Source organism: Mustela nivalis, assembly GCF_964662115.1.
Source record: "Mustela nivalis genome assembly, chromosome: 3".
Taxonomy (NCBI): Eukaryota; Metazoa; Chordata; class Mammalia; order Carnivora; family Mustelidae; genus Mustela; species Mustela nivalis.
The window spans coordinates 42,558,380-42,582,767 of record NC_139022.1 but is presented as its reverse complement, the minus strand read 5'-3'; positions in this window follow the sequence as shown (position 1 = coordinate 42,582,767).

Here is a 24,388-nt window from a genome sequence, read left to right as displayed (position 1 = left end):
TACTATGGAAGGCTCAGCACTGGACTTTAAACCCAAGAAGGTGACATTTGATTTTGGGTTTACAGTGATTTCTTTTGTAAGCTACTTCAATATACTTTACTATTTCAGTGCCTTGTATCTTTAGGAGAGAATCCAGACACAAAACACCAAGGAATTCACAAAGATTTTAAAGGGGTCCATTTCTGGCTCTTCAAAAGGGCCACTTAAATAACGAAGTCATTACTACTAAATAAAAGACAAATACGACATCTACTGATACGAATTGATTTCTTCAGTAAAATGTCTAATGCACTGAAATATTCTGTTACTGTAATATTTTATTAGATAAAACAAGACAACACAAGTAAAGTTGGAGGTTGAGAGAAGGGGGAGAAAGGAAAGACATAAGGAATTGTCGAATATAACAATAATGTAAATTGATAGAAATTTGAAATTATATTTTCTACCTTAGAACAGGGAGGAGAGGGGCTTATATTTTTTAAAATGAAATGAAAGTACATATGTCAAAAATTTTTTTAAAAGTTTATTTGAATATTGTTTATACTTCACTCTCTTTTCCTTAACTTAGGTCTGTGGTCACTGGCCTAAGGAATAGGAAATTCAAGGCTTGAGATAACTCTGTGGAATATACTTTAGAAATAAGGTCTGTATACTTACAAATGCATTTGTAATATCCTTATGGTTCTTAGTTTAAGTGTTGTAATTTTCCATACAACTCCACAGACCATACTAAGTACCATTCTTCAATTCCTTAAAACCTTTACCTTAGATGCCTCGTTAGCACAATCAGTAGTGTGCAAGTCTCATAAACTTCATCAGTTTTCTGTTGTAGTAATTTTGTCCAGTGTGTGTTTTGATTTTTATCTGTGTCAAGTTCTTCTTACTCTGGAATGTTTCCAGAGAGATATAATACAGAATTTATTAGTGAAGCTTCCTTGATATTTAATAAATTAATTAATTTATTTATGATGATTTATTTATTTATTTTAGAGAGCAAGAGAGAGCATGATCAGGAGGGGTAGAGGGAGATGGAGAAAGATTCTCAAGCAGACTCCTTGCTGAACATGGTGTGGGACGTGGGGCTCTATTTCAGGACCCGGAGATCACGACCTGAGCCAAAACCAAGAGTTAGACCCTTAACCAACTACACTACTCAGGCATCCCAAGTCTGCTTGCTTTTAATATATGTCCTCGACTATGCTTTGTCTTGTTAGCCTTCTATTTGAATGTGTAATTTATCTCATTCTTGTATCATTGAAACCTCCTGTGAAAGTATTTTAGTGGCATCCTTGAAGGTTAAATCTTTGACCTGGGCTTGATTAAAACACAAAACATGCTGATCTAATTTTAGAAGACGAGTGATAAATTATGATGGGAGACAGAATCCTAATTTAAACATACTTCCTCAAGCTAAAATGATGATTAACAACTGAAAGGTATAATTTAAGATGAGTAAGTATGAAGTCCCACATTCAGGTTTTAAAAATAAAATTCAGGAGTTGGAATAAATCTGATAAATGTGAAAAACAAGACTTAGAAATTTTAGTTAACTGCAAGCTGGAAGTGTCCTCTGAATTCCTGTAGGGATTTGAGGGCTATTTCCATCTATTTCATCTGGATATCAACCACGTTTCATTTAAATGTCTTGCACAAGACAGGAACAGGTAAATGAAAGCACTTAGAAGAGAGAAAAGAAATCTGCATTCTTAACCTCTGGTGCTTGTGGTTTCACATTTTATTTTTTAGGATGTCAGTGTCTTCCTCTCTCAAGGGAAGAGCAGGTCTAAGTGATGGTTAACGTTTCTTTTAGCTTTAATTTCCAATGTTGAATATGAACTTATATAACACACCCGTGTATAAGATGGTTGTGTACCAAAAGGAGGTGGCATCATGCTGGGATTTTGCCTCTCATAAGGCATTGAAAACTTTTTGTATAGTAAAGGGATAAGATAGATCTCAGGAGCTAAAACATGAATCAGTGGACAAACTTAAAAAATTGTGTTTTATTAACGCAAGTGTCATCTATAGCATTCATACAGTCTGACCATGTACCAGGGAAATTTTAGACTACAGGGTATGGTTTTGATGTCCTTTAAGATAATGACTTAGTTTTATGACTAACCTAGGAATTTTGTCTTATCTTTGTAATACAAAACTTATTTTGTGCTCTTCAAAACAACTTTATCCTTTTGTGTGCCTTATTAATGTGCTAAATAACACCGTAGTTTATGTTCATTTTATATTTTTATGAAACTTATGTAAAGTTTTGTAAAATTTATATGATGACTTGACAATTCTGCAGATACTTTAGTTTTATTTTCTAAGACTCTTGTAAGGTGTTTTCAACGCATTTTATTTTCTTTGATGTGAAAAACATTTTACTTTCCCCAATCACATTTCAGAGGTTTATGTAAATTAAAATTCAATTAGAATTACAGTAATAACTTAAACTGCATAATCAAGGTTGAGGTAAGTATTTGACTACAGGAATAGGAATCCACTGGATAATAAGGGAATACACAAATAGTATAGAAAAGTCTGTGGGTTGTGGCCATAGTTATTTTTCATAATAAGAATGACAGTGAAATCTTACGGTATTTGTCTTTCTCTGACTAGGTCACTGGATACCTGAAAGTAATATAACACTCTATGTTTACTACCCTGAAGTTAAACCTTCCTATCATCTTTTTGTTTTTGTTTTTGTTTTGTTTTGTTTTAACTCAGTGAACTGACTGGTCATTGATGTTTTGTTAGAAAGAGTAATGTTTTCCACCATAGTACTTATATGAGTAATAAGGTCTCCTCATGCCTGATTTTCAGGCTTGAGGGAAAATGTTATGTTAATTCATTTGCTCAAATAGATTTATTTTAACGTGTTAAATTTTTCCACTGCTCCTGTTCTCTGTAGTTGTGTGTCCTATTGAAGTTTATGCTTATGTTTGTGTCTAGAGGGGTTGTTTATCTTCTAGTGGGAGGGATGAAAAGCAAGTGGTGTAAAGTCTATTTAGCAACCTTTATGAGAATCGCTTATCACCCAGAAGCAGAAAGCATTCCTGGAGAAAAAGGGGTAAGGGAGCCAATTGTGTTTCAAAGGCAAAGCACTAGCAGGGGATAGTCAAGACAGGTTTTCCAACTAAAGAAGGAAGAGCTTTTTGGTTTTTTGTTGTTGTTGCTTGCTTGTTTGTTTTTGGATTTAAGATGAAGGTAGGAAGTGGCTTAAAATTAGAAACCAATACAGATAGCCCAGGTTGCACATGTTTGCTGCCCATATGTCTGGCGAATCTAATCTTGGGAGGTTGCTACAGGTGCCAGTGGATGCAGTGTTCAACAGCGGTACTGTACCATAGCAGGAGAAACAGCAGTGACAGCAGGATAATGAAAGATAGAAATGAGCTCCTCTTGGGAGGGAGAGTAATGGATGTGGGCTTTGGAGTCCAGTTCCTAAAGGTGTGGAGACGCTTTGATCATCAGTGGGACATAGTGGCAGCAGGGTGTGGACCAATATGCTGGACTCCCTGCTAATCTGGCCTAGGGAGTGCTTGAGTTCTTTTTAACTTACTTTAGACAAATGAGGAATGTGACTGTATTTACATCCTGAATATGGTGTAGCTTTTCATATCCTAACATGTCACCCTAGGACAAAAGCTCAAACTAAAGAAATCAACAAAATTGATAAAAATTCAGGCATCTTTGAGCAAGGTATTGGACCTGATTTAATGGAGAAAAGATAATTATTAAGTGGTAGACCCAGTTCCTCCACAGACAAATCATAGCACTGTTTTAACTGTGACAGAGCAGCTCTAAAACTAGTTATGCTTAGGGCATAACATATAAAGCAAATATTCAGCCTATCACAGGGGTTAGTGGCCAAGGAGAAATAAGATTAATTGAAATTCTTCTGTCTCAGTATATTTAAGAAATGAGGAAATGGCCTCTTAACTTCTTGACATATCCCATGTTCTATTTCTTTAAAAGGTTTTGCAAAACCCAGATGAGAAAATCGGTCTTCCAACTGTACTGATTTATGGCCCCCAGAAAGAATGAGACGTGAATCACTTCCCCTTCGAGTCACATTTTTTCACATTGGTTTAGGAATTTTAAACTGAATGCAACTGATTATAATAAAGGCATAAGCTGTTTAATGCAGTGATTCTGTGTGTGCCAACTTCTAAATGCATAAAAGAATGTGATCTTGAAGTATGGAGTCCTCACTTAGGATATCCCCTTTGTATGGAAATGAATGCACTTAAGGGCTAAACAAACAGACCCTTTCTGTTTGCTTTTTTCCTTCCCACGCACGGCAGAAAGGAAATGAATACCAGCACAGTTAACATATTCTTTTCTATCACGTTGTCTTGTTCACCAGTTTCGCTGTATTTCCTAACGTATACCAAATGGCAAATAATTTGGGACACATTGTTAGGTACAATCTAAATATTCTTCTCATTAATAAAATTGGAAAGTCATCTGTCCATAATGTGCGAGGCAAATTGAATCAACAGAGTACTTTTATTAGTGATTTAATTTACCTAGCACCAGTCTTTCTAGAAGCCTCTGGGGTTTTTTTCCACCCTCTATTTCCAGGCTCTAACTCATTCCCTTTCACAACGTCACTCTATTAAAAGTTGTTGAAATAAACTAGATTATGTATTTTCTAACTGCACCTTATCCAGCTAGGAAAATAAGTCTTTTAAATAGGTAATGCCACCTTATTTGCGTTTGTTGAAGTTTAATGGCAAAAGCAGCAGACCTTGAATGAATGCTGGTGTTCAGGGCATTTCCTTAAATTGGAGTCTTAAACTAACTATAAGCTGGTCAGGGGAAGCACTGATACACAGAGTAACTAATGAGTGTGTTGATAATCCATGCATTCTGTGGGAAGTGTTTTTTTGTTTTGTTTTGTTTTTTGTATTTTGTCTTTTTTTTTTTTTTAAAGGAGAGATCTCTTTCATTGACCATGTAATATTGGTTATCCATATTTCTCAGTTAAATATTATATATAGGGAATCTAGAAAAATGGTGGTAGAAAACATTGTCAGGACTCAGTGAAATCCTTATATCATACTGTATCAAAACATATTACATGATACTTTACAATAGCAAGAACATGACTCAAAATAAGAACTTGGAACTTGATATTTTTTCATCACTGGACGATCAACTAAACCTCAGTTGTACTATCACTATGTAATTCTGAAGCTCGTACATTTAGTTTCCATGCGTTTGGATTATCACTTCTTAATTCTGGGTCTCTTTTCACTGAGTATTCCCAGAAGCAAGCAGAATCTAGATAATCGCCCAAGTTCACAATATTTAAGAGACGAAATGAGGAGTTCAGTAAGCTAAATGATGACTCATTGTACATGAGCTCAAAGGGATATCCATACTCCTCCCAACTAATACGAATTAGGTTCAACGCATATTGCCATGTTGGAGACAAAAAAAGTGAGGCCCAGAGATGTCATTTAAGTAATACAAGACCCCACCACCAGAGACTATTAGAGCTGGGATCCGACCATTCAGCTTGGCCACAGGACTCATGCTTTCACTATGGCAGTGAACTTCCGAGAACAGAGAAAGGAGTTTCTAAACCATTCTTGAGTTAAATGGCAGAACTTATATATTTTCAGATATATAAATACAGGCAATTCATCCTCCATGCATTTTTCTCAAATAGTCATTTGACCTTGTATTTTAACAAGATGACAAAGAGATGCAAACAGAAATTATGGGGAAAAAATTGTAGTCAGTTCCACAAAATGCATTGAGTTAAATGCAAATAATTATTATTATTTTTAAAGATTTTATTTATTTATTTGACAGACAGAGATCACAAGTAGGCAGAGAGGCAGGCAGAGAGAGAGAGAGAGGGAAGCAGGCTTCCTGCGGAGCAGAGAGCCCGATGCGAGGCTCGATCCCAGGACCCTGAGATCATGACCCGAGCCAAAGGCAGCAGCCCAAACCACTGAGCCAACCAGACGCCCCATTTGCAAATAATTATTGATTCTACAAAAAAAAATGTGTTTTCAAAGAAAATGATGCAGGAGAAAGTTGAAATCAGACACAATAATTGCAACCTAAGAACTTAAAATGTGTAAGTAACTGGAAAAAATTATTGATTTCAGAAAACACATAAACACACAAGGAATAGTGACATGGATCATCCCATTTTTTTTTTTTTATAAACTTTTCCAGAATTGGGAAGGTAGAAGGTCTGGATGGTGATAAATGTACATCCAAGGCTTTTTGTATCAGACAACACCAAGACTCACTCTCTATATAGTCAAAATTAAAATTTTTTTATAATTTTAAAGATTTTTATTTATTTGACAAACAGACATCATAAGAGGTAGAGAGGCAGGCAGAGAGAGAGGGGGAATCAGGCTCCCTGCTGAGCGGAGAACCCGATGTGGGGCTCGATCCCACCTGAGCCGAAGGTAAGGCTTAGCCTACGGATGCCTGCTTAACCCACTGAGCCACCCAGGCACCCCCAAAGTTTAAATTTCAAAGAAATGGTATGTTGTTCTCTGTTACCCAGACTACTTTAGAGCAAAGCAAAAGGGAAGAGACATTTTAAATCATTTTATTAAATCATTTAAAAAATTATACTAAAACTAGACAGACAAATTAAGGATAAATTTAGGCACATCTCAATTATAAAAATACAATGCAAAAATACTAAGTGAACATATATCTATTAAAATGTTGTCTCCTATGCTAGGGGTATGTCATATCTGGTCTGAAGTCTCAAGGCAAAGAATCCCAACGTATTATAGCACCATGGCAAATACTGGGTACAGTATTAGTTATGTTTGTACATGATTCTCAGTGATAAAAACAATATACCTTTTTTAAAAAAGATCTTATTTATTTGAGAAAGAGAGAGAGAGAGAGGTGGGGGGAAAGCATGGAGAGCAGGTGAATGGGAGAAGAAGGCTTCCTACTGAACAGAGAGTCTGATGTGGGTTTGATCCTAGGACCCTGAGATCATGACCTGAGCCAAAGGTAGACACAACTGGCTGAGCCACTCCTGTGTTCCGAGGTAATATACTTTTAAAAAATCAATTTTTAAGAAATATAACAAAGTCATAACTTTTACCTAGTAATTTCAAAATAGACAAAGCAGAAATTGATAACATTTTAAGGGAATTGAATTCCATCATTCACCATCATAATTGTATTTCACAATGCCTCTTAATACTAAATATATAAAGCAGACATAAATATTTGGTATTTGTATTGCCAGTTTGAACTACATGATTGATATTTTTGAATACTGCACCCAACTAGATAATATATATTTTAAAAATTGAGCAATCATCCACAAAATCAATTAAATACAAGTCCCAGAGTAATGGTAAATCTCACAGATCAAGTATCACTTTTGGTACCATCTTCAAACGAAATGTAGTTAAGTCACAGTACAATAGGGAAGAGCCTTGGAAAACCAAAAACACATTATTCTATGACCTATGAATCAAATAAGAATAATGGAAATAATTAAGTGAAACTAAATAAACATTAAAGTTGTAATATCAAAAATTTTCTGGAATTGTCAGAAAATAGAAATTTATGACCTTAATTGCTCATAATAACATAAAATAGAGGGTGAAATATTGTTAGCTAAGCAAACAAGTTAAGAGATTAGAAAATGGGGGTACCTGGGTGGCTCAGGTCATGATCCCAGGGTCCTGGGATCCATCCCCGCATTGGGCTCTCTGCTCAGCAGGGAGCCTGCATCCCTCTCTCTCTCTGCCTGCCTCTCTGCCTAAATAAAATCTTAAAAAAAAAAAAAGGAAATTAGAAAATGAAGAATCCAATAAAGGCAAAGGCAGAGGAAAGATAATCAATGAAAAAGAAATCAAAGAAACATTACAGAGCCATAATAGTGCCAAAGCTTTAGTTCCTTTGAAAAGATTAATGAAAAGAAGGCTAATTAATTAATGAAAAATGGCTAATTAATTTCAGGAATGATTATGAGGGACAGAGAGAGGAAGAAAGGAAGGAGGGAAGGAAAGAAGAAGGAAAGAAAGAGGGAAAGAAGGAAATAGATGGGAAAGAAAATGAGAAAGCAAATGTGGAGGGCCCCAAGTGTAACAAAGTTCAAGTTGGTTTGGCTCAGGTCATGATCAAGGAGTCATGGGATCCCCCACCCCTGCCTTGAGCTCCACACTAAGCAGGGAGTCTGCTTCCCTCTCTCTCTTCCCCTCTGCCCCTCCCCACTGTGGTCTCTGTCTTTCTCTCTCTCTAAAAGGAAATAAGTAAATATAAAACAAAACAAATGTGGTAATGTGATAAAATGTTGTCATTTCAGGCATCAGGGTAAGGGATCCATGGGAAATTTTTTTTTTTTTTGTAATGTGTTTATGGTTTTCTGTAGGTTGAGAATCATTTCAAAATAAAAAGTTACAGTGTTATAAATTATTGCAAAGGATTACATTTTGTGATTTTTAACTTTCTTCTGCATGTCTGTGCTTTAGAGGAATTTGTCAGTTAGAATTATCATACTGTATAAAAAATAATCTAAAGGACGAGTCAAGATGGCAGAGAAGTAGCAGGCTGAGACTATTTCAGCTAGCAGGAGATCAACTAGATAGCTTACTAAAGGTTGCAAAAACCTACAAATCCATCGGCAGATCGAAAAGAAGAACAGCAATTCTAGAAACAGAAAATCAACCACTTTCTGAAAGGTAGGACTGGTGGAGAAGTAATCCAAGGCAACGGGAAGATAGACCCCGGGGGGAGGGGCCAGCTCTCGGCAAGCGGCAGAGCAACGGAGCACAAAATCAGGACTTTTAAAAGTCTGCTCCACTGAGGGACATCAATCCAGAAGCTAAACTGGGGTGAAGCCCACGCGGGGTCAGCAGGGCCTCAGGTCCCGCAGAGCCACAGAAGGATGGGGGTGTCTGAGTGTCTCAGAGCTTGCAGGTATTAGAACGGGGAAGCCGGCTACAGAGACAGAATGAGCTCACAGTTCAGGGTTACCTTGAACTGGTCCCAGGCTCGGTAAGCTTGGAGCATAGCTGGGGGGTCAGACAGACGGGAGTTACTGGGCGCTGTTCTCTGAGGGCACACTGAGGAGTGGGGCCCCAGGCTCTCGGCTCCTCCAGGCCGGAGACCAGGAGGCCGCCATTTGTATTCCCGTCCTCCGGAACTATACGGAAAGTGCTTAAAGAACAAAAGCTCCTGAAAGCAAACCCGATCGGATTACTCAGCCTGGCCCCTGGTAAGGGCAGTGCAATTCCGCCTGGGGCAAATATACTTGAGAATCACTACAACAGGCCCCTTCCCAGGAAGATCAACCAGAAATCCACCCAGGCACAAGTTCACCTACCAAGGATTGCGGTTTCAATACCAAGGAGAGAGGCAGAATTCCAGAGGAGGAGAAAGCAAAGCGCGGAACTCATGGCTTTCTCCCCATGATTCTTTAGTCTTGGAGTTAATTTAAAATGTTTTTCTTTATAAAATTTTTTTTCTTCTTCCGCTAAATTTTTTTTAACTTTTACCTTTTTATTTTTTAATGTTTTTTAATTGGTTTATATAATTTATATATATATATATTTTTCTTTTTTATACTTTTTCTTTATTTGTTTTCTTTTTTTAGTTGTTTCTTTGCTTTTTTTTCTCTCTTCTTTCTGAACCTCTTTTTATCCGCCTTCTCCCCCCTCATGAGTTGGGATCTCTTCTGATTAGGTTAAAGCATATTTTTCCGGGGGTTGTTGCCACCCTTTTAGAATTTTACTTGTTCCTTCATATACTCTTATCTGGACAAAATGACAAGGTGGAAAAAATCACCACAAAAAAAAGAACAAGAGGCAGTACCGAAGGCTAGGGACCTAATCAGTACAGACATTGGTAATATGTCAGCTCTAGAGTTCAGAATAATGATTCTCAAGGTTCTAGCCAGGCTCAAAAAAGGCATGGAAGATATTAGAGAAACCCTCTTGGGAGATATAAAAGCCCATTCTGGAGAAATAAAAGAACTAAAATCTAACCAAGTTGAAATCAAAAAAGCTCTTAATGAGGTGCAATAAAAAATGGATGCTCTCACTGCTAGAATGAATGGGCCAGAAGAAAGAATTAGCGATAAAGAAGACCAAATGACAGTGAATAAAGAAGCTGAGAAAAAGAGGGAAAAACAGCTAGTGGACCATGAGGGGAGAATTCGAGAGATAAGTGACACCATAAGACAAAACAACATTAGAATAATTGGGATTCCAGAAGAAGAAGAAAGAGGGGAGCAGAAGGTATACTGCAGAGAATTATTGGAGAGAAGTTCCCCAATATGGCAAAGGGAACGAGCATCAAAATCCAGGAGGCACAGAGAACAGCCCTCAAAATCAATACAAATAGGTCCACACCCCTTCACCTAATAGTAAAATTTACAAGTCTTAGTGACAAAGAGAAAATCCTGAAAGCAGCCCAGGAAAAGAAGTCTGTAACATACAATGGTAAAAATATCAGATTGGCAGCAGACTTATCCACAGAGACCTGGCAGGCCAGAAAGAGCTGGCATGATATATTCAGAGCACTAAATGAGAAAAACATGCAGCCAAGAATACTATATCCAGCTAGGCTATCATTGAAAATAGAGATGATAAAAAGATAATAGATAATAAAGAGATAAAAAGCTTCCAGGACAAAGAATAACTGAAAGAATTTGCAAACACCAAACCAGAGCTACAGAAAATATTGAAAGGGATCCTCTAAGCAAAGAAAAAGCTAAAAGTAGTAGATCAGAAAGGAACAGAGACGATATATAGTAATAGACACCTTACAGGCAATACAATGGCACTAAATTCATATCTCTTACTAGTTACCCTGAATGTTAATGGGCTAAATGCCCCATCAAAAGACACAGGGTATAAGAATGGATAAAAAAAAAAAAAATCTATATGTTGCCTACAAGAAACTCATTTTACACCCGAAGACACCTCCATATTTAAAATGAGGGGGTGGAAAAGAATTTACCATGCTAATGGACATCAGAATAAATCAGGAGTGACAATCCTTATATCAGATCAACTACATTTTAAGACAAACACTATAATAAGAGATTAGGATGGACACTATATCATACTCAAAGGGTCTGTCCAACAAGAAGACCTACAGTTTTAAATATCTATGCCCTAATATGGGAGCAGCCAACTATATAAAGCAATTAATAACAAAATGAAAGAAACAGATCAACAATAATATAATAATAGTAGGGGACTTTAACACTCCCCTCACTGCAAAGGACAGATCATTCAAGCAAAAGATAAACAAGGAAATAAAGGCCTTAAATGACACACTGGAACAGACAGACATCACAGATATATTCAGAACGTTTCATCCCAAAGCAACAGAATACACATTCTTCTCTAGTGCACATGGAACAGTCTCCAGAATAGATCACATCCTCGGGCCTAAATCAGGACACAACTGGTATCAAAAGATTGGGATCATTCCCTGCATATTTTCAGACCACAATGCTCTAGAACTAGAACTCAACCACAAGAGGACTGAAGCTAGAACTAGAACTCAACCCCAAGAGGAAATTTGGAAAGAACCCAAATACATGGGGACTAAACAGCATCCTTCTAAAGAATGAATGGGTCAACCAGGAAATTAAAGAAGAATTGAAAAAAGTCATGGAAACAATTGATAAAGAAAACACAACAGTTCAAAATCTCTGGGACACAACAAAGGCAGTCCTGAGAGGAAAATATATAGCGGTACAAGCCTTTCTCAAGAAGCAAGAAAGGTCTCAGGTACACAACCTAACCCTACACCTAAAGGAGCTGGAGAAAGAACAAGAAAGAAACCCTAAACCCAGCAGGAAAAGAGAAATCATAAAGATCAGAGCAGAAATCAATGAAATAGAAACCAAAAAAAAAAAAAAAAAACCAATAGAACAAATCAATGAAACTAGGAGCTGGTTCTTTGAAAGAATTAATAAGATTGATAAACCCCTGGCCAGACTTATCAAAAAGAAAAGAGAAAGGACCCAAATAAATAAAATCATGAATGAAAGAGGAGAGATCACAACTAACACCAAAGAAATACAAACTATTATAAGAACATACTATGAGCAACTCTACAGAAATAAATTTGACAATCTGGAAGAAATAGATGCATTCCTAGAAACATATAAACTACCACAACTGAACCAGGAAGAAATAGAAAGCCTGAACAGACCCATAACCGGTAAGGAGATTGAAACAGTCATTAAAAATCTCCAAACAAACAAAAGCCCAGGGCCAGACAGCTTCCCGGGGGAATTCTACCAAACATTTAAAGAAGAACTAATTTCTATTTTCCTGAGAGTGTTCCAAAACAATAGAAATGGAAGGAAAACTTCTAAATTCATTTTATGAGGCCAGCATTACCTTGATCCCAAAACCAAACAAGGATCCCATCAAAAAAGAGAGCTATAGATCAATATCCTTGATGAACACAGATGCGAAAATTCTCACCAAAATACTAGCCAATAGGATTCAATAGTACATTAAATGGATTATTCACCATGACCAAGTGGGATTTATTCCAGAGCTGCAAGTTTGGTTCAACATCCCCAAATCAATCCATGTGATACAACACATCAATAAAAGAAAGAACAAGTAACATATGATACTCTCAATAGATGCTGAAAAAGCATTTGACAAAGTACAGCATCCCTTCCTGATCAAAACTCTTCAAAGTGTAGGGAGAGAGGGCCCATACTTCAATATTATCAAAGCCATTTATGAAAAATTCTCAATGGAGAAAATCGGAAAGCTTTTCCACTAAAGTCAGGAACACGGCAGGGATGTCCATTATCACCACTACTATTCAACATAGTACTAGAGGTCCTAGCAGTCAGACAACAAAAGGAAATTAAAGGCATCCAAATCGGCAAAGAAGAAGTCAAACTATCACTCTTTGTAGATGATATGATACTATATGTGGAAAACCCAAAGACTCCACTCCAAACCTTCTAGAACTCACACAGGAATTCAGTTAAGTGTCAGGATATAAAATCAATGCACAGAAATCAGTTGCATTTCTCTACACCAACAACAAGACAGAAGAAAGAGAAATTAAGGAGTCAATCCCATTTACAATTCCACCCAAAACCATAAGATACCTAGGAATAAACCTAACCAAAGAGGCACAGAATCTATACTCAGAAAACTATAAAGTACTCATGAAAGAAATTGAGGAAGACACAAAGAAATGGAAAAATGTTCCATGCTCCTGGATTGGAAGAATAAATATTGTGAAAATGTCTATGCTACCTAAAGCAATCTACATATTTAATGCGATTCCTATCAAAGTACCATCCATCTTTTTCAAAGAAATGGAACAAATAATCCTAAAATTTATATGGAACCAGAAAAGACCTCGAATAGACAAAGGAATATGGAAAAAGAAAGCCAAAGTTGGTGGCATCACAATTCCGGACTTCAAGCTCTATTACAAAGCTGTCATCATCAAGACAGCATGGAACTGGCACAAAAACAGACACATAGATCAATGGAACAGAATAGAGAGCCCAGAAATAGACCCTCAACTCTACAGTCAACTAATCTTCGACAAAGCAGGAAAGAATGTCCAATGGAAAAAAGACAGCCTCTTCAAGAAATGGTTTGGGATAATTGGACAGCCACATGCAGAAAAATGAAATTGGACCATTTCCTTACACCACACAGAAAAATAGACTCAAATGGATGAAGGACCTCAATGTGAGAAAGGAATCCATCAGAATCCTTGAGGAGAACACAGGCAGCAACCTCTTCGACCTCAGCCGCAGCAGCATCTTCCTAGGAACATCGCCAAAGGCAAGGGAAGCAAGGGCAAAAATCAACTATTGGGATTTTATCAAGATCAAAAGCTTTTGCACAGCAAAGGAAACAGTTATCAAAACCAAAAGACAATGGACAGAATGGGAGAAGATATTTGCAAATGACATATCAGATAAAGGACTAGTTAGTGTCCAAAATCTATAAAGAACTTAGCAAACTCAACACCCAAAGAGCAAATAATCCAATCAAGAAATGGGCAGAGGACATGAACTGACATTTCTGCAAAGAAGACATCCAGATGGCCAATAGACACATGAAAAAGTGTTCCATATCACTCAGCATCAGGGAAATACAAATCAAAACCACAATGAGATACCACCTCACACCAGTCAGAATGGTAAAATTAACAAGTCAGGAAATGACAGATGCTGGCGAGGATGCGGAGAAAGGGGAACCCTCCTACACTGTTGGTGGGAATGCAAGCTGGTGCAACCAGTCTGGAAAACAGCATGGAGGTTCCTCAAAATGTTGAAAATAGAACTATCCTGTGATCCAGCAATTGCACTACTGGATATTTACCCTAAAGATACAAACGTAGTGATGTGATGGGGCACGTGCACCCGAATGTTTATAGCAGCAATGTCCACCATTGCCAAACTATGGAAAAACCTAGATGTCCCTCAACAGATGAATGGATAAAGAAGAGGTGTTATATATACACAATGGAATATTATGCAGCCATCAAAAGAAATGAAATTTTGCCATTTGCAATGATGTGGATGGAACTAGAGCGTATCATGCTTAGCGAAATAAGTCAATCAGAGAAATACAACTATCATATGATCTCCCTGATATGAGGAAGTGGTGATGCAACAGGGGGGTTAAGGGGGTAGGAGAAGAATAAATGAAACAAGATGGGATTAGGAGGGAGACAAACCATAAGTGACTCTTAATCTCACAAAACAAACTGTGGGTTGCTGGGGGGAGGGGGTTTGGGAGAAGGGGAGTGAGGTTATGGACATTGGGGAGGGTATGTGCTATGGAGAGTGCTGTGAAGTGTGTAATCCTGGCGATTCACAGACCTGTACCCGGGGTTAAAAATACATTATATGTTTATAAAAAATTAAAAAATAAAAATTAAATAATCTAAAGATAGGGATTTAAAATTAAATCACACATTTTAAAGATCTGGCATCGAGAAAGGGCATTAGACCTGCAGCCCTATTCAGGAGCACACTTAGAAAATTTAAAATGCGAAGCACTGCTCAATGGCATTTTGTCAAATATTTTCACAGTCATGATAAGATTTGTATATTAATACATGAGTGGAAAGTGATTTGCCTTACATGTATTTTAACATAAACTGCACTGTTTAAGAGCATTATGAAAGAAATTTTCTGACACTGTCAAGAATAATTAGGTCATTTTTGATTGGGTAACTCAAAGTCTTTTGTGCTTTGCCAACTGTTGGCTGCCACCTACCTGACACCTCTCTGGGGAGAAAAAATAATACCCAGGAAATCAATAAGAACTTGACCATGGATGGTGGAAGTTTCAGTGTGATTTGAGCCATTGACTTGTTCTTTTTAGGACTAAGCTTTCTAGATGGACAGAACCTCTGTGAGTGTGTCAGAAGAATGAATCAATTGGTCTGAAGTTAAACTGTGCTAATAATCGGAAAAGTATCCCGTGTAGAACAATCAGGAAAGAAATAAGAATTCTTTTTGATGTGAGTCTGAAGACATCCACAAAGGGGAACGCATGTCGTGAACACATGAGATGTGTACCTTGGTTACCTTGGGTCTCAGAGACTAAGGAATTTGAGGATAAAAAGACTTTCTTCTTTTAAATTTGCATGCACTGAAAAATACAGTGGCATTGTTACAGCCTAACCCGAAATAAAGGATTTTTGCTTGATGATTGTGATTGTTGATATTTCTTAAAACGAGACCAGAAGAATATTACTTTTACTCTTTCTTTTACTATAATGCTCACTTTTAAATCAGCACTATGTTTTAATTTTTTATTTTATTTTTTAACATTTTTCTTGGCAAATGGATTTAATCTGCACACATTGGATGTATTTGACTCAAATGAATAATCTGAAGGTCCCAAAGGATCCACTCGCAGTAAATTTTCCTTTGTTTGAACACCTGCTTGCCCACATATTCACTCTTTTCTAATAGATGAAGGCCTTCTTGGGGCACCTAGGTGTGTGCCTTCCGCTCAGGTCATGAGATCCATCCCCACATCAGGCTCCCTGCTCAGTGGGAAATCTGCATCTCTCTCTCCCTCTGCCCCTCAACCCACTTATACTCCCTCTCTGTCAAATAAGTAAATAAAATCTTAAAAACATAATAAAGTTGCTTTCACATAGTTAAAAAAAAAGTGAATGGCCTTCTTCAAGATACAGTTATGTTGAGAGAAGTCAGCTAAGCCATTTCAGCCTTTAACCTCTCTGTTCTGTTTCCAATGATGGACCAATAAAACAGTAAGCATATCAATTTGAAGAATGTTCTGCGAAAGACATGCAGCTCAATTGTTTAGGGAAAACCCTGCCTGAAGAGAGCTGCCAGAAGGGCTTATTTAGGCGGGTCATGCTCTGGGGACCCTGCACGTGTAGACGCCTGGATCCCCTGTGGGATCCAGGCAATATTCAGGCCACTAGGCACAAGCTGCTAGGATGAGAGCTGAGGCGCTGTCTTCCCTTGGCTTGTTTTTATGGTTCTAACCCGCCTGTGCACCTTAGTGACTCCCAGCAGCACACGTATTCCGATCCACAGCAAGTGTCAGTCGAGGGCTGGGTTGGCTCTGCCCGGTGCGTTTTTGGCTTCTGGGAGGCAAACTTCAGGAGCGGCACTCGTGTGACTCGGGCCCCTGAGAGAGGTCCGGTCACAGGCATTAAGACAGGATGTGACCCGGTGAAGAGGAGCAGAAGCACGGAGCACGTTTTACATATTTACGGTGCAGAACAAACCATGGGCTTGCTAGGTTGTAGCTCTCCCTTCAGAGTGAGGATTCAGCCATCTTCAACATTATTTTGTTGTCACCATGGGCGTTGCTGAACTTGATCTGAGCCCTGTGGTCCCGGGAAGCAGCTACAATTCTGAAATCTCCTCCAACCCTGCCTTTTCCCTGCTAAGCCCCTTCCCCTCCTTTCTCACGACTCCGTCAGACTCCTGGAGGACTGTCTTGTTGACCTGCCTCTGTGAAACCCAGGCTCCCTTCCTTTTCTTTCAAACCTTCTTCATTAATGAGTGTTCCCTCTACTGCATTAGCCTGAATGGAATCCCATTTGCCCTTTTTGTCTCTTAAAACACTGTGAACATTGATAAATGGCAGAACAGGCAGAAAATATTCCACATGGATTCTCCTTTAATCATCTTTCTCAAGGAGAGTATTTGTCTGGCTGAAACCAGTCTTCACAAATTAAAGTAAAAGGAAACTAGAGACCTATCTAATGGTAGATTTCCTCCTTTTTCTGCTTCTTCCTGGAATTCACTGTTTCTGTGACCCTTGCGGATTTCTGCCGCCTCGTTCTGACCCATCTCTCTGGCCTCATGTTCTCATCAAGGCAAGAGACTCCGTATTGCCTGATCACTGCTCGCTTAAGCCTTTTTGAATGACCCTGCTGTAGATTCATTGTAATATTTGTATTTTCCCCAATCATAGAAAGCATCAAAACTTTGCCTTCCTGAAAAGCAAAATCCCTATTGGTGTAAAAATATAATACATTTATTTTAAGATTTTTATTATGGTTTGAATATAAGAGCTAACTCACACTTTCTACCTACCCCTGATCTTTTTGTGCTTGTGTCTTAATATTTCTTTTAACTACCCTTCATAACAGTGTTGCTAATGGTAACCTCCTTTGTGTGAGAGGAAGATTTGTTCAGTCCTCAAGGACAACAGTTCTGACACAGTATTAAGTCTGACATGGTATCTATGGGGGGAAAAAAGGTTTCTTAGCTTGCAGGGCTTTTCTCGAACTCATAATGAATTGTTAGCTCAGATTTCTTGTTACAAGCTTCCTCCCATGATCTGTTCTCGGGCTATCACTAATTGCCTGGGGCACCTCACCAGAGCAGCGAGATATGGAGCAAAGGGGGTGTTCAAATGTCACTCAGAATGAAGGCCTTTGTCACCATTTCTAGCCTCTCGCTGCCTTGCAGTAAGACTTTCAAAATTATCTTCCAGATGATGAACATTGTTTGAGAGTTAGAACTGGGATTTTTCAGTGACACTGGATTTGGATTAAGAAGGGAAACTGAAAGCCTGACTGACCTGCTCACATGGCCACCAGCAGAGAGAGGCCGGCTGGGTAGCAGAGCAGGCCAGTGGCTGGGCCTCTTGGTGGTTGAACTGCTGAAATGAGAATTACTTTGCTGTCACCGGCAGGTAAGCACTTTAGGTAAACAAACAAGGGTGATGATTAGGAATGTGGACTTAAAAGCCCTTGAAACCAGTGGTGAGGAGATGGAGTGTCCTTCTAATGGCCACCAGGGCCAAAGGCAAAAATTAAGTCATGGGAAAGGATTGTGAATCTATGGCCACCTGGACAGAATGAACATAGGAGGTGACTGTCCTCATTATTTATGGGATAAAGATGATTCTGCAAATACCAGTCATATGTAGTCATTTCAGAAAGGGATACAGGAAAAATGAAACAGTCACAAAAGTATGGACAAAGAATTGGACTTACTTCTGTTTTCTTTACTTTTTTTTAAGATTAACTTATTTATTAGAGAGAGAGAGAGAGAGAGAGAATGAGTAGTGGGGAGGGACGGAGGGAGAGGGAGAAGCAGACTCCCTGTTGAGCAGGGAGCCTGACATGGGACTCAATCCCAGGACTCTGAGATCATGACCTGAGCTGAAGGCAGATGCTTCACCCACTGAGCCACCCAGGCGCCTCTTAGTCGGGTGTTTTCCCAGGATCTCTATCTTCAGCATAAACAACAGCAATGATTTAGCCATCTTAGAGATATTTCTTAAGCTTAAAAAAATAATGCATTCATAATTACATACAAGAGTGTGTATATGACATTTAGGTATGATTTAATGGATAATATAATGATGGCCTCTGTACTTGCTAGCCAGCTTAAGAATTAAAAGTTAGAAGCCCCCCGTGTATTTGTCATCAGTCCCATCCCCTTCTCTCCACTTAGAATTACATTTTAAAAAAATTGTGTTAGTATATTCTTTGGTTTTGGTTATGGTTTATCACATATGTATGTGCCCAAATAATACTCATTTTTCTGTCTTTAGTGACATAAGATCAGGCTGTTACCTGACTTGTGTCTTTCCTTTTTTTTTTTTTTTTTAAGAGTTTATTTATTTATTTGACAGAGAGAGACAGAGAGAGGGAACACAAGCGGGGGGAACCTAGCAGAGATCCCAGGACCCTGGGATCATGACCTGAGCTGAAGACAGCTGCTTAACAACTGAGTCACCCAGATGCCCACTTCTTTAAATATTATGTTTTGCAGTTGGGTCATGTTGATGTATCCAAGTGTGACTGGTTAGCTTTCAGTCCTCTATGAAAACTCTTGATCTGTTACACTCCTTAGGGAGAACTGGGTTGCTTTTAGCTTCGGGTTGTAACATGTCACTGATCTGAGCATTCTGGTAGACGTCTCCAGATTCCCATTTAGAGGAGTTTTTCTAGACATCAGATTGCTGAGTCATAGTGTATGTGTGTCTTCAACTTTATGAGGCAATGCTAAATCGATTTCTAAAGTGTTGTAGCAATATATAGTCACACCAATGGAATGGAAGAGATGCCATGGCAACACTGTATTTAGATAGTAGCTGATAACCTAAAATCCCATTCTGGAGCTGGAAATTTGGTGAGTGGTGTAGTAGAATCCCCTTATTTTATAAGTCATGAAATGTTGGCCTCATCCGGTCACACAGACAGTGTCTATCCCATATGGGAGTAGACACTGTCTAAAGGCCTTTCAATAAAAGCATTTGGAGTACCACCTTCTTCTTCTTCTTTTCTTTTTTTAAATTTATTTTCAGCGTAACAGTATTCATCACACCCAGTGCTCCATGCAATCTGTGCCCTCTCTAATATCCACCACGTGGTTTCCCCAACCTCCTATTCTTTTTTCTTTTTTTAAAGATTTTATCCATTTATTTGACAGAGAGAGAGAGATCACAAGTAGGTAGAGAGGCAGGCAGAGAGAGGGAATTGGAAGCAGGCTCCCTGCTGAGCAGAGAACCCAATGTGGGGCTTGATCCCAGGACTCCGGGATCATGACCTGAGCTAAAGGCAGAGGCTTTAACCCACTGAGCCACCCACATGCCCCCCAACCTCCCATTCTTAATACAGAAGCTGGGGTTCCAAGGAACAGAGAGAATTAATCAAAAATAATTGAGTTTTTTAATTGTACCTTTTGAGGAAGTTCTCATTTTCCCCAAGTACTATGAATAAAGGTGAGATTTCTTTATTGCATTAAAACTTACAGAAATACATAAAGAAAACAAGATTCTCTGTGTTTAGTCTTGAGAAAGTGAACTCTGGTGCTTCAAAGAAGTCACAAATTCAAGCTGAGCAGTGCAAGTACTGACCAAAAGTAAATAAATAAATAAGGAAACAGTAGATCTGATTAAATAGAGAACCTCTCTTATTAAACTTTCTATCCTCAAAATATTCGATCTCATAGTTTCCTAATATTTAGAATGTTGTGAGAAATTAAGAGTCCATATAAGCACATTAGCTCACATGTTCCAATAAAGCAGCTTTTTTAAACCATATTATCAATTTTTCCTTAAATTGATATTTCTGTGCCACATTGATCATTATTTATACTATACATGCATATATTGTATATATGTGTATATATGTATATTTTTTCTATACCATGTAATGTTTTTCTCCAGTGTCAGAATATAATTCCATAATGGGTTTCAGTTGTGATTGAAGTTTGTACAGAATTTGCTTTAAATTCACCTTAAATGATCCTAAGTCTTCTTGTGTCTAATTGATTCCAGTCAAAGTTTAAGTTAATAGAAAAAAGAGAGAGGATTTGGACTTCTGAGAGATCACGAAAAACATCACAAATGTTAGAGCACCTGCATTTGATATCAAGAATATGTAGTAAAGGGGATGGGAGGAGTGTTCACATTGCGCTCCCTATATTCCAGATTTTCTGTCAGCCATTTTTTAAAAAAAGATTTTATTTATTTATTTGACAGACAGAGATCACAAGTAGGAAGAGAGGCAGGCAGAGAGAGAGGAGGAAGCAGTCTCCCTGCTGAGCAGAGAGCCCAATGCCGGGCTCGATCCCGGGACCCTGAGATCGTGACCTGAGCTGAAGGCAGAGGCTTTAACATACTGAGCCACCCAGGTGCCCCTCTCAGCCACTGTTCATAAATTGTCTTACTATGATAATATTTTGGGGGGCATAATATTCTCATTTTACATTATCCTGAAAGAGGTCAAATGATTTTATTGGCATTACAGATTTATCCCTAGTAAATGACCGAAGTTGCTCACTGGACAAGGCAGCTCTTTCTAGAAGCAAAACAAAGAGTCACCTGTCATTTTTGAAAATGTCCTGTGGTGTAAAATCAGGATTTCTGGGTGTCTTTGTTTAGATTTATTGTTGCTGCTATTGCTCTTGATTTTTTTTAGAAGAGGGCTGGGCAAGGGATAGCAAAGAAAGAATCTTAACCAGGCTCCATGCCACTGTGGGGGCTGATGTGGGACTTGAGCTCAGGACTCTGAGATCATGACCCGAGCTGAAATCAAGAGTCAGGTGTTTAAATGACTGAGCCACTCAGGTGCCCTGGTTGTTGCTGTTTTCTGTCTTTTGGATTTGGCGGTTCGCCATAGGGGAACATCGTTATCCCCCAATTGTCTTATTCTATTCAGATTTGAAATATCTTTTCTTGTAGTATTTTTATACTTTCTAGGTACATTATTGTTCTGTGGTCCCAGCTAACATATTCAGTAAGGTTTTATTTTTATCAACATCATTTTTCCCATTTTTTAGAAAGTTTCAACAACCGAGTGTCTCTGCATCTATTTAATTGCAATTCAAACATCTTTTGGGTGTGATGTCAGGTATCGACCTCTGTCCTAAAGCAGAAGCTCAGTATATATATGGGTCCTGCCACTGCTCCAAAGTCATGAGGAGCCTCAGTCATCCAAACCTTCAAATTGGCTTCTGGTTTTCTCCTACCCCACAGCTCCTAAGATGTGTGTAATTCCCAACTCATGTCTCATGAAGTCCTTCCCTTCCCTCTTGTCCAAGTCTCCAACCTCTCCCCAGCAAGGGGGCTGGTGGGCTCTTCCATTTGTAGTAAGTTAAATGTCATCCTCTGCTTCCTACCATCCCTTCCCCAGACACTTGTACACACTGTGTGCAGAATCTCATTTTTATATTTTTTAAAAGATTTTATTTATTTATTGGTCAGAGAGAGAGAGAGAGATCACAAGTAGGCAGAGAGGCAGAGGGGGGAAACAGAATTCCTGCTGAGCAGAGAACCCGATGCTGGGCTCCATCCCAGGATCCCGAGATCATGACCTGAGCCAAAGGCAGAGGCTCAACCTACTGAGCCACCCAGGCATCCTGGAATCTCATTTTTACAAGTTTCTCCAGAAGGTAAATTTCAGTTTTCTTCTGCCTTGAAAGAAAGGCAGCAATTGTAGCCTGGAGGCATAGAGCAGAGACCATTGTTGTGGCTACATGGGTTCAAATTCCTGTTCTGTCACTCATTATTTGGGATTTTGGGGAGAGTTTGTTTGCCTCCTCATGTTCCCTCATCCAGAGATAAAATTAGTACCTACCTCATTTTGCTTTGAGGATTAAATCAGTTCACTCATGGGACAATCTAGAGCAAATGAATACCCAGTGAATTTTACTTTTTAATGGTAGATGCGCTGATATTCTAGATAGGGGAAGAAGGGTCATCTCTGTGCTGAGATGTTCTGACCATCCTTCTCTGACTCACCCTCTTCCTAATCTCTGAACACTGTTCAGTGTTCAAAGCCACCCATTCTTCCACTTCTCCTCCATGTCAAAATCCTCTATAAAATCTTGAATAACCAATTTCTCCTGCAAACTAAGACCATAACAGCCCTCCAAGAGCTATGTACCTTGTCAAAATAGGCTTTGAATATTGTTTTTCACTAGTGATCTCTCTCTGTTTTCTTAATTTTTCTGGTTTTATATTTGTTTCTTTTTTTTTCTTTTTTCTTTTTTTTCCCCAAGGAAGTTTAGAGAGATCCTAGTAGGGATAGGAAAAAAAGCATGTATGTTCATTCTAACATAATGAATGCTGGAAAGCCAAGCATTTACTCTTGTTAGTTTTAAGTTTTTACAAGTATGTATTAAGTTGTAGTGCATTGTTTTAATTTACACTTCTAAGATTAGTAGGAGGTTGAATATTTTATATAATTCATATTAATGTATGCATTTATATGAAGGAGAATATATGTTAGTATATTCTTGTATGAGTTATTAGTTCAGATGCATTGTCGGATTACCTTTTAGGGTTCTGACAGTGTCATAAACCTGAATATATGAACCTCCATATTATTTTAATTTTGTTCCCAATGCCTTGTTCCTGAATATGTGATTCACATTTGCAGAGCTGAGGATGGCCAGCTAAAAAAATATAATCTTCTATGCCTACATGAATAATGTGAATGAGTACAATTTCTACTTTGCCCTTTATTTTTTTTTTCTGATCTTCCACCTGAATTACTAGAATTTTAGTGTTCATGGGTCGTGCTAGAGTTCCTCTTGTTCTTAGTGCTGTTTTATATATTTCCCACTCTATCTATCCATTAATAAAATATCCACACTGCATTAATTCAGAATGGTTGTAATAGTTCTTACACAGACTAATTTACAATAATGTGTTCATTATGGTAATGTATATATTTTTATTTGAATAAAGACATTAAAACTTTAAGCTGAAGGAATGAATAATGCTGGATACCTAAATAGGATCTCATGATGTTGGTGTAATATTCCTATGTGCGGTTGGACGACAGTGTTGTATGTCTTCTCTCTGGCTAAAACTACAGATCCTGGACTCATATGATCTCACACATTCAATAATTGTTTCACACTGGGCAAAGTATATTTCTCCTCTGTGCTTCAGCTTCTTTACCTCTAAAATAGAGGAAACAGTAGTACCAACTGCATAGAATATTTATTGATATTATAATGAACTAATGTTTCTAAAGCCTTCTGAAGAAGTCTTAGCAGAAAGTAAACACTATACAAGTAATACCTGTTCTCAATATCACTATTGCCTACTGATTTTTTAAAACTTTAAAGCCATTGAATTCTGCCCTTTAAATTGCAATTTTTCTATTTTCTTTTCTTGTCTTCTCTTTTCTTCTCTTCTCTCTCTCTCTCTTTTTTTTTTTTTTGCCGTAATAAAATGTTACTTATTGCTATTTTTCTACGATTATTTTTTCCATTTTATTTTATTTTAATTTTTAAGTGCTTCAGAATTCATTGTTTATGGACAACACCTAGTGTTCCATGCAATACATGCTCTCTTTAATACCCACCACCAGACTAACTCAGCCCTTCACCCGCCTCTTCTCTGAAACCCTCAGTTTGTTTCTCAGAGTCCACTGTCTCTCCTGGTATGTC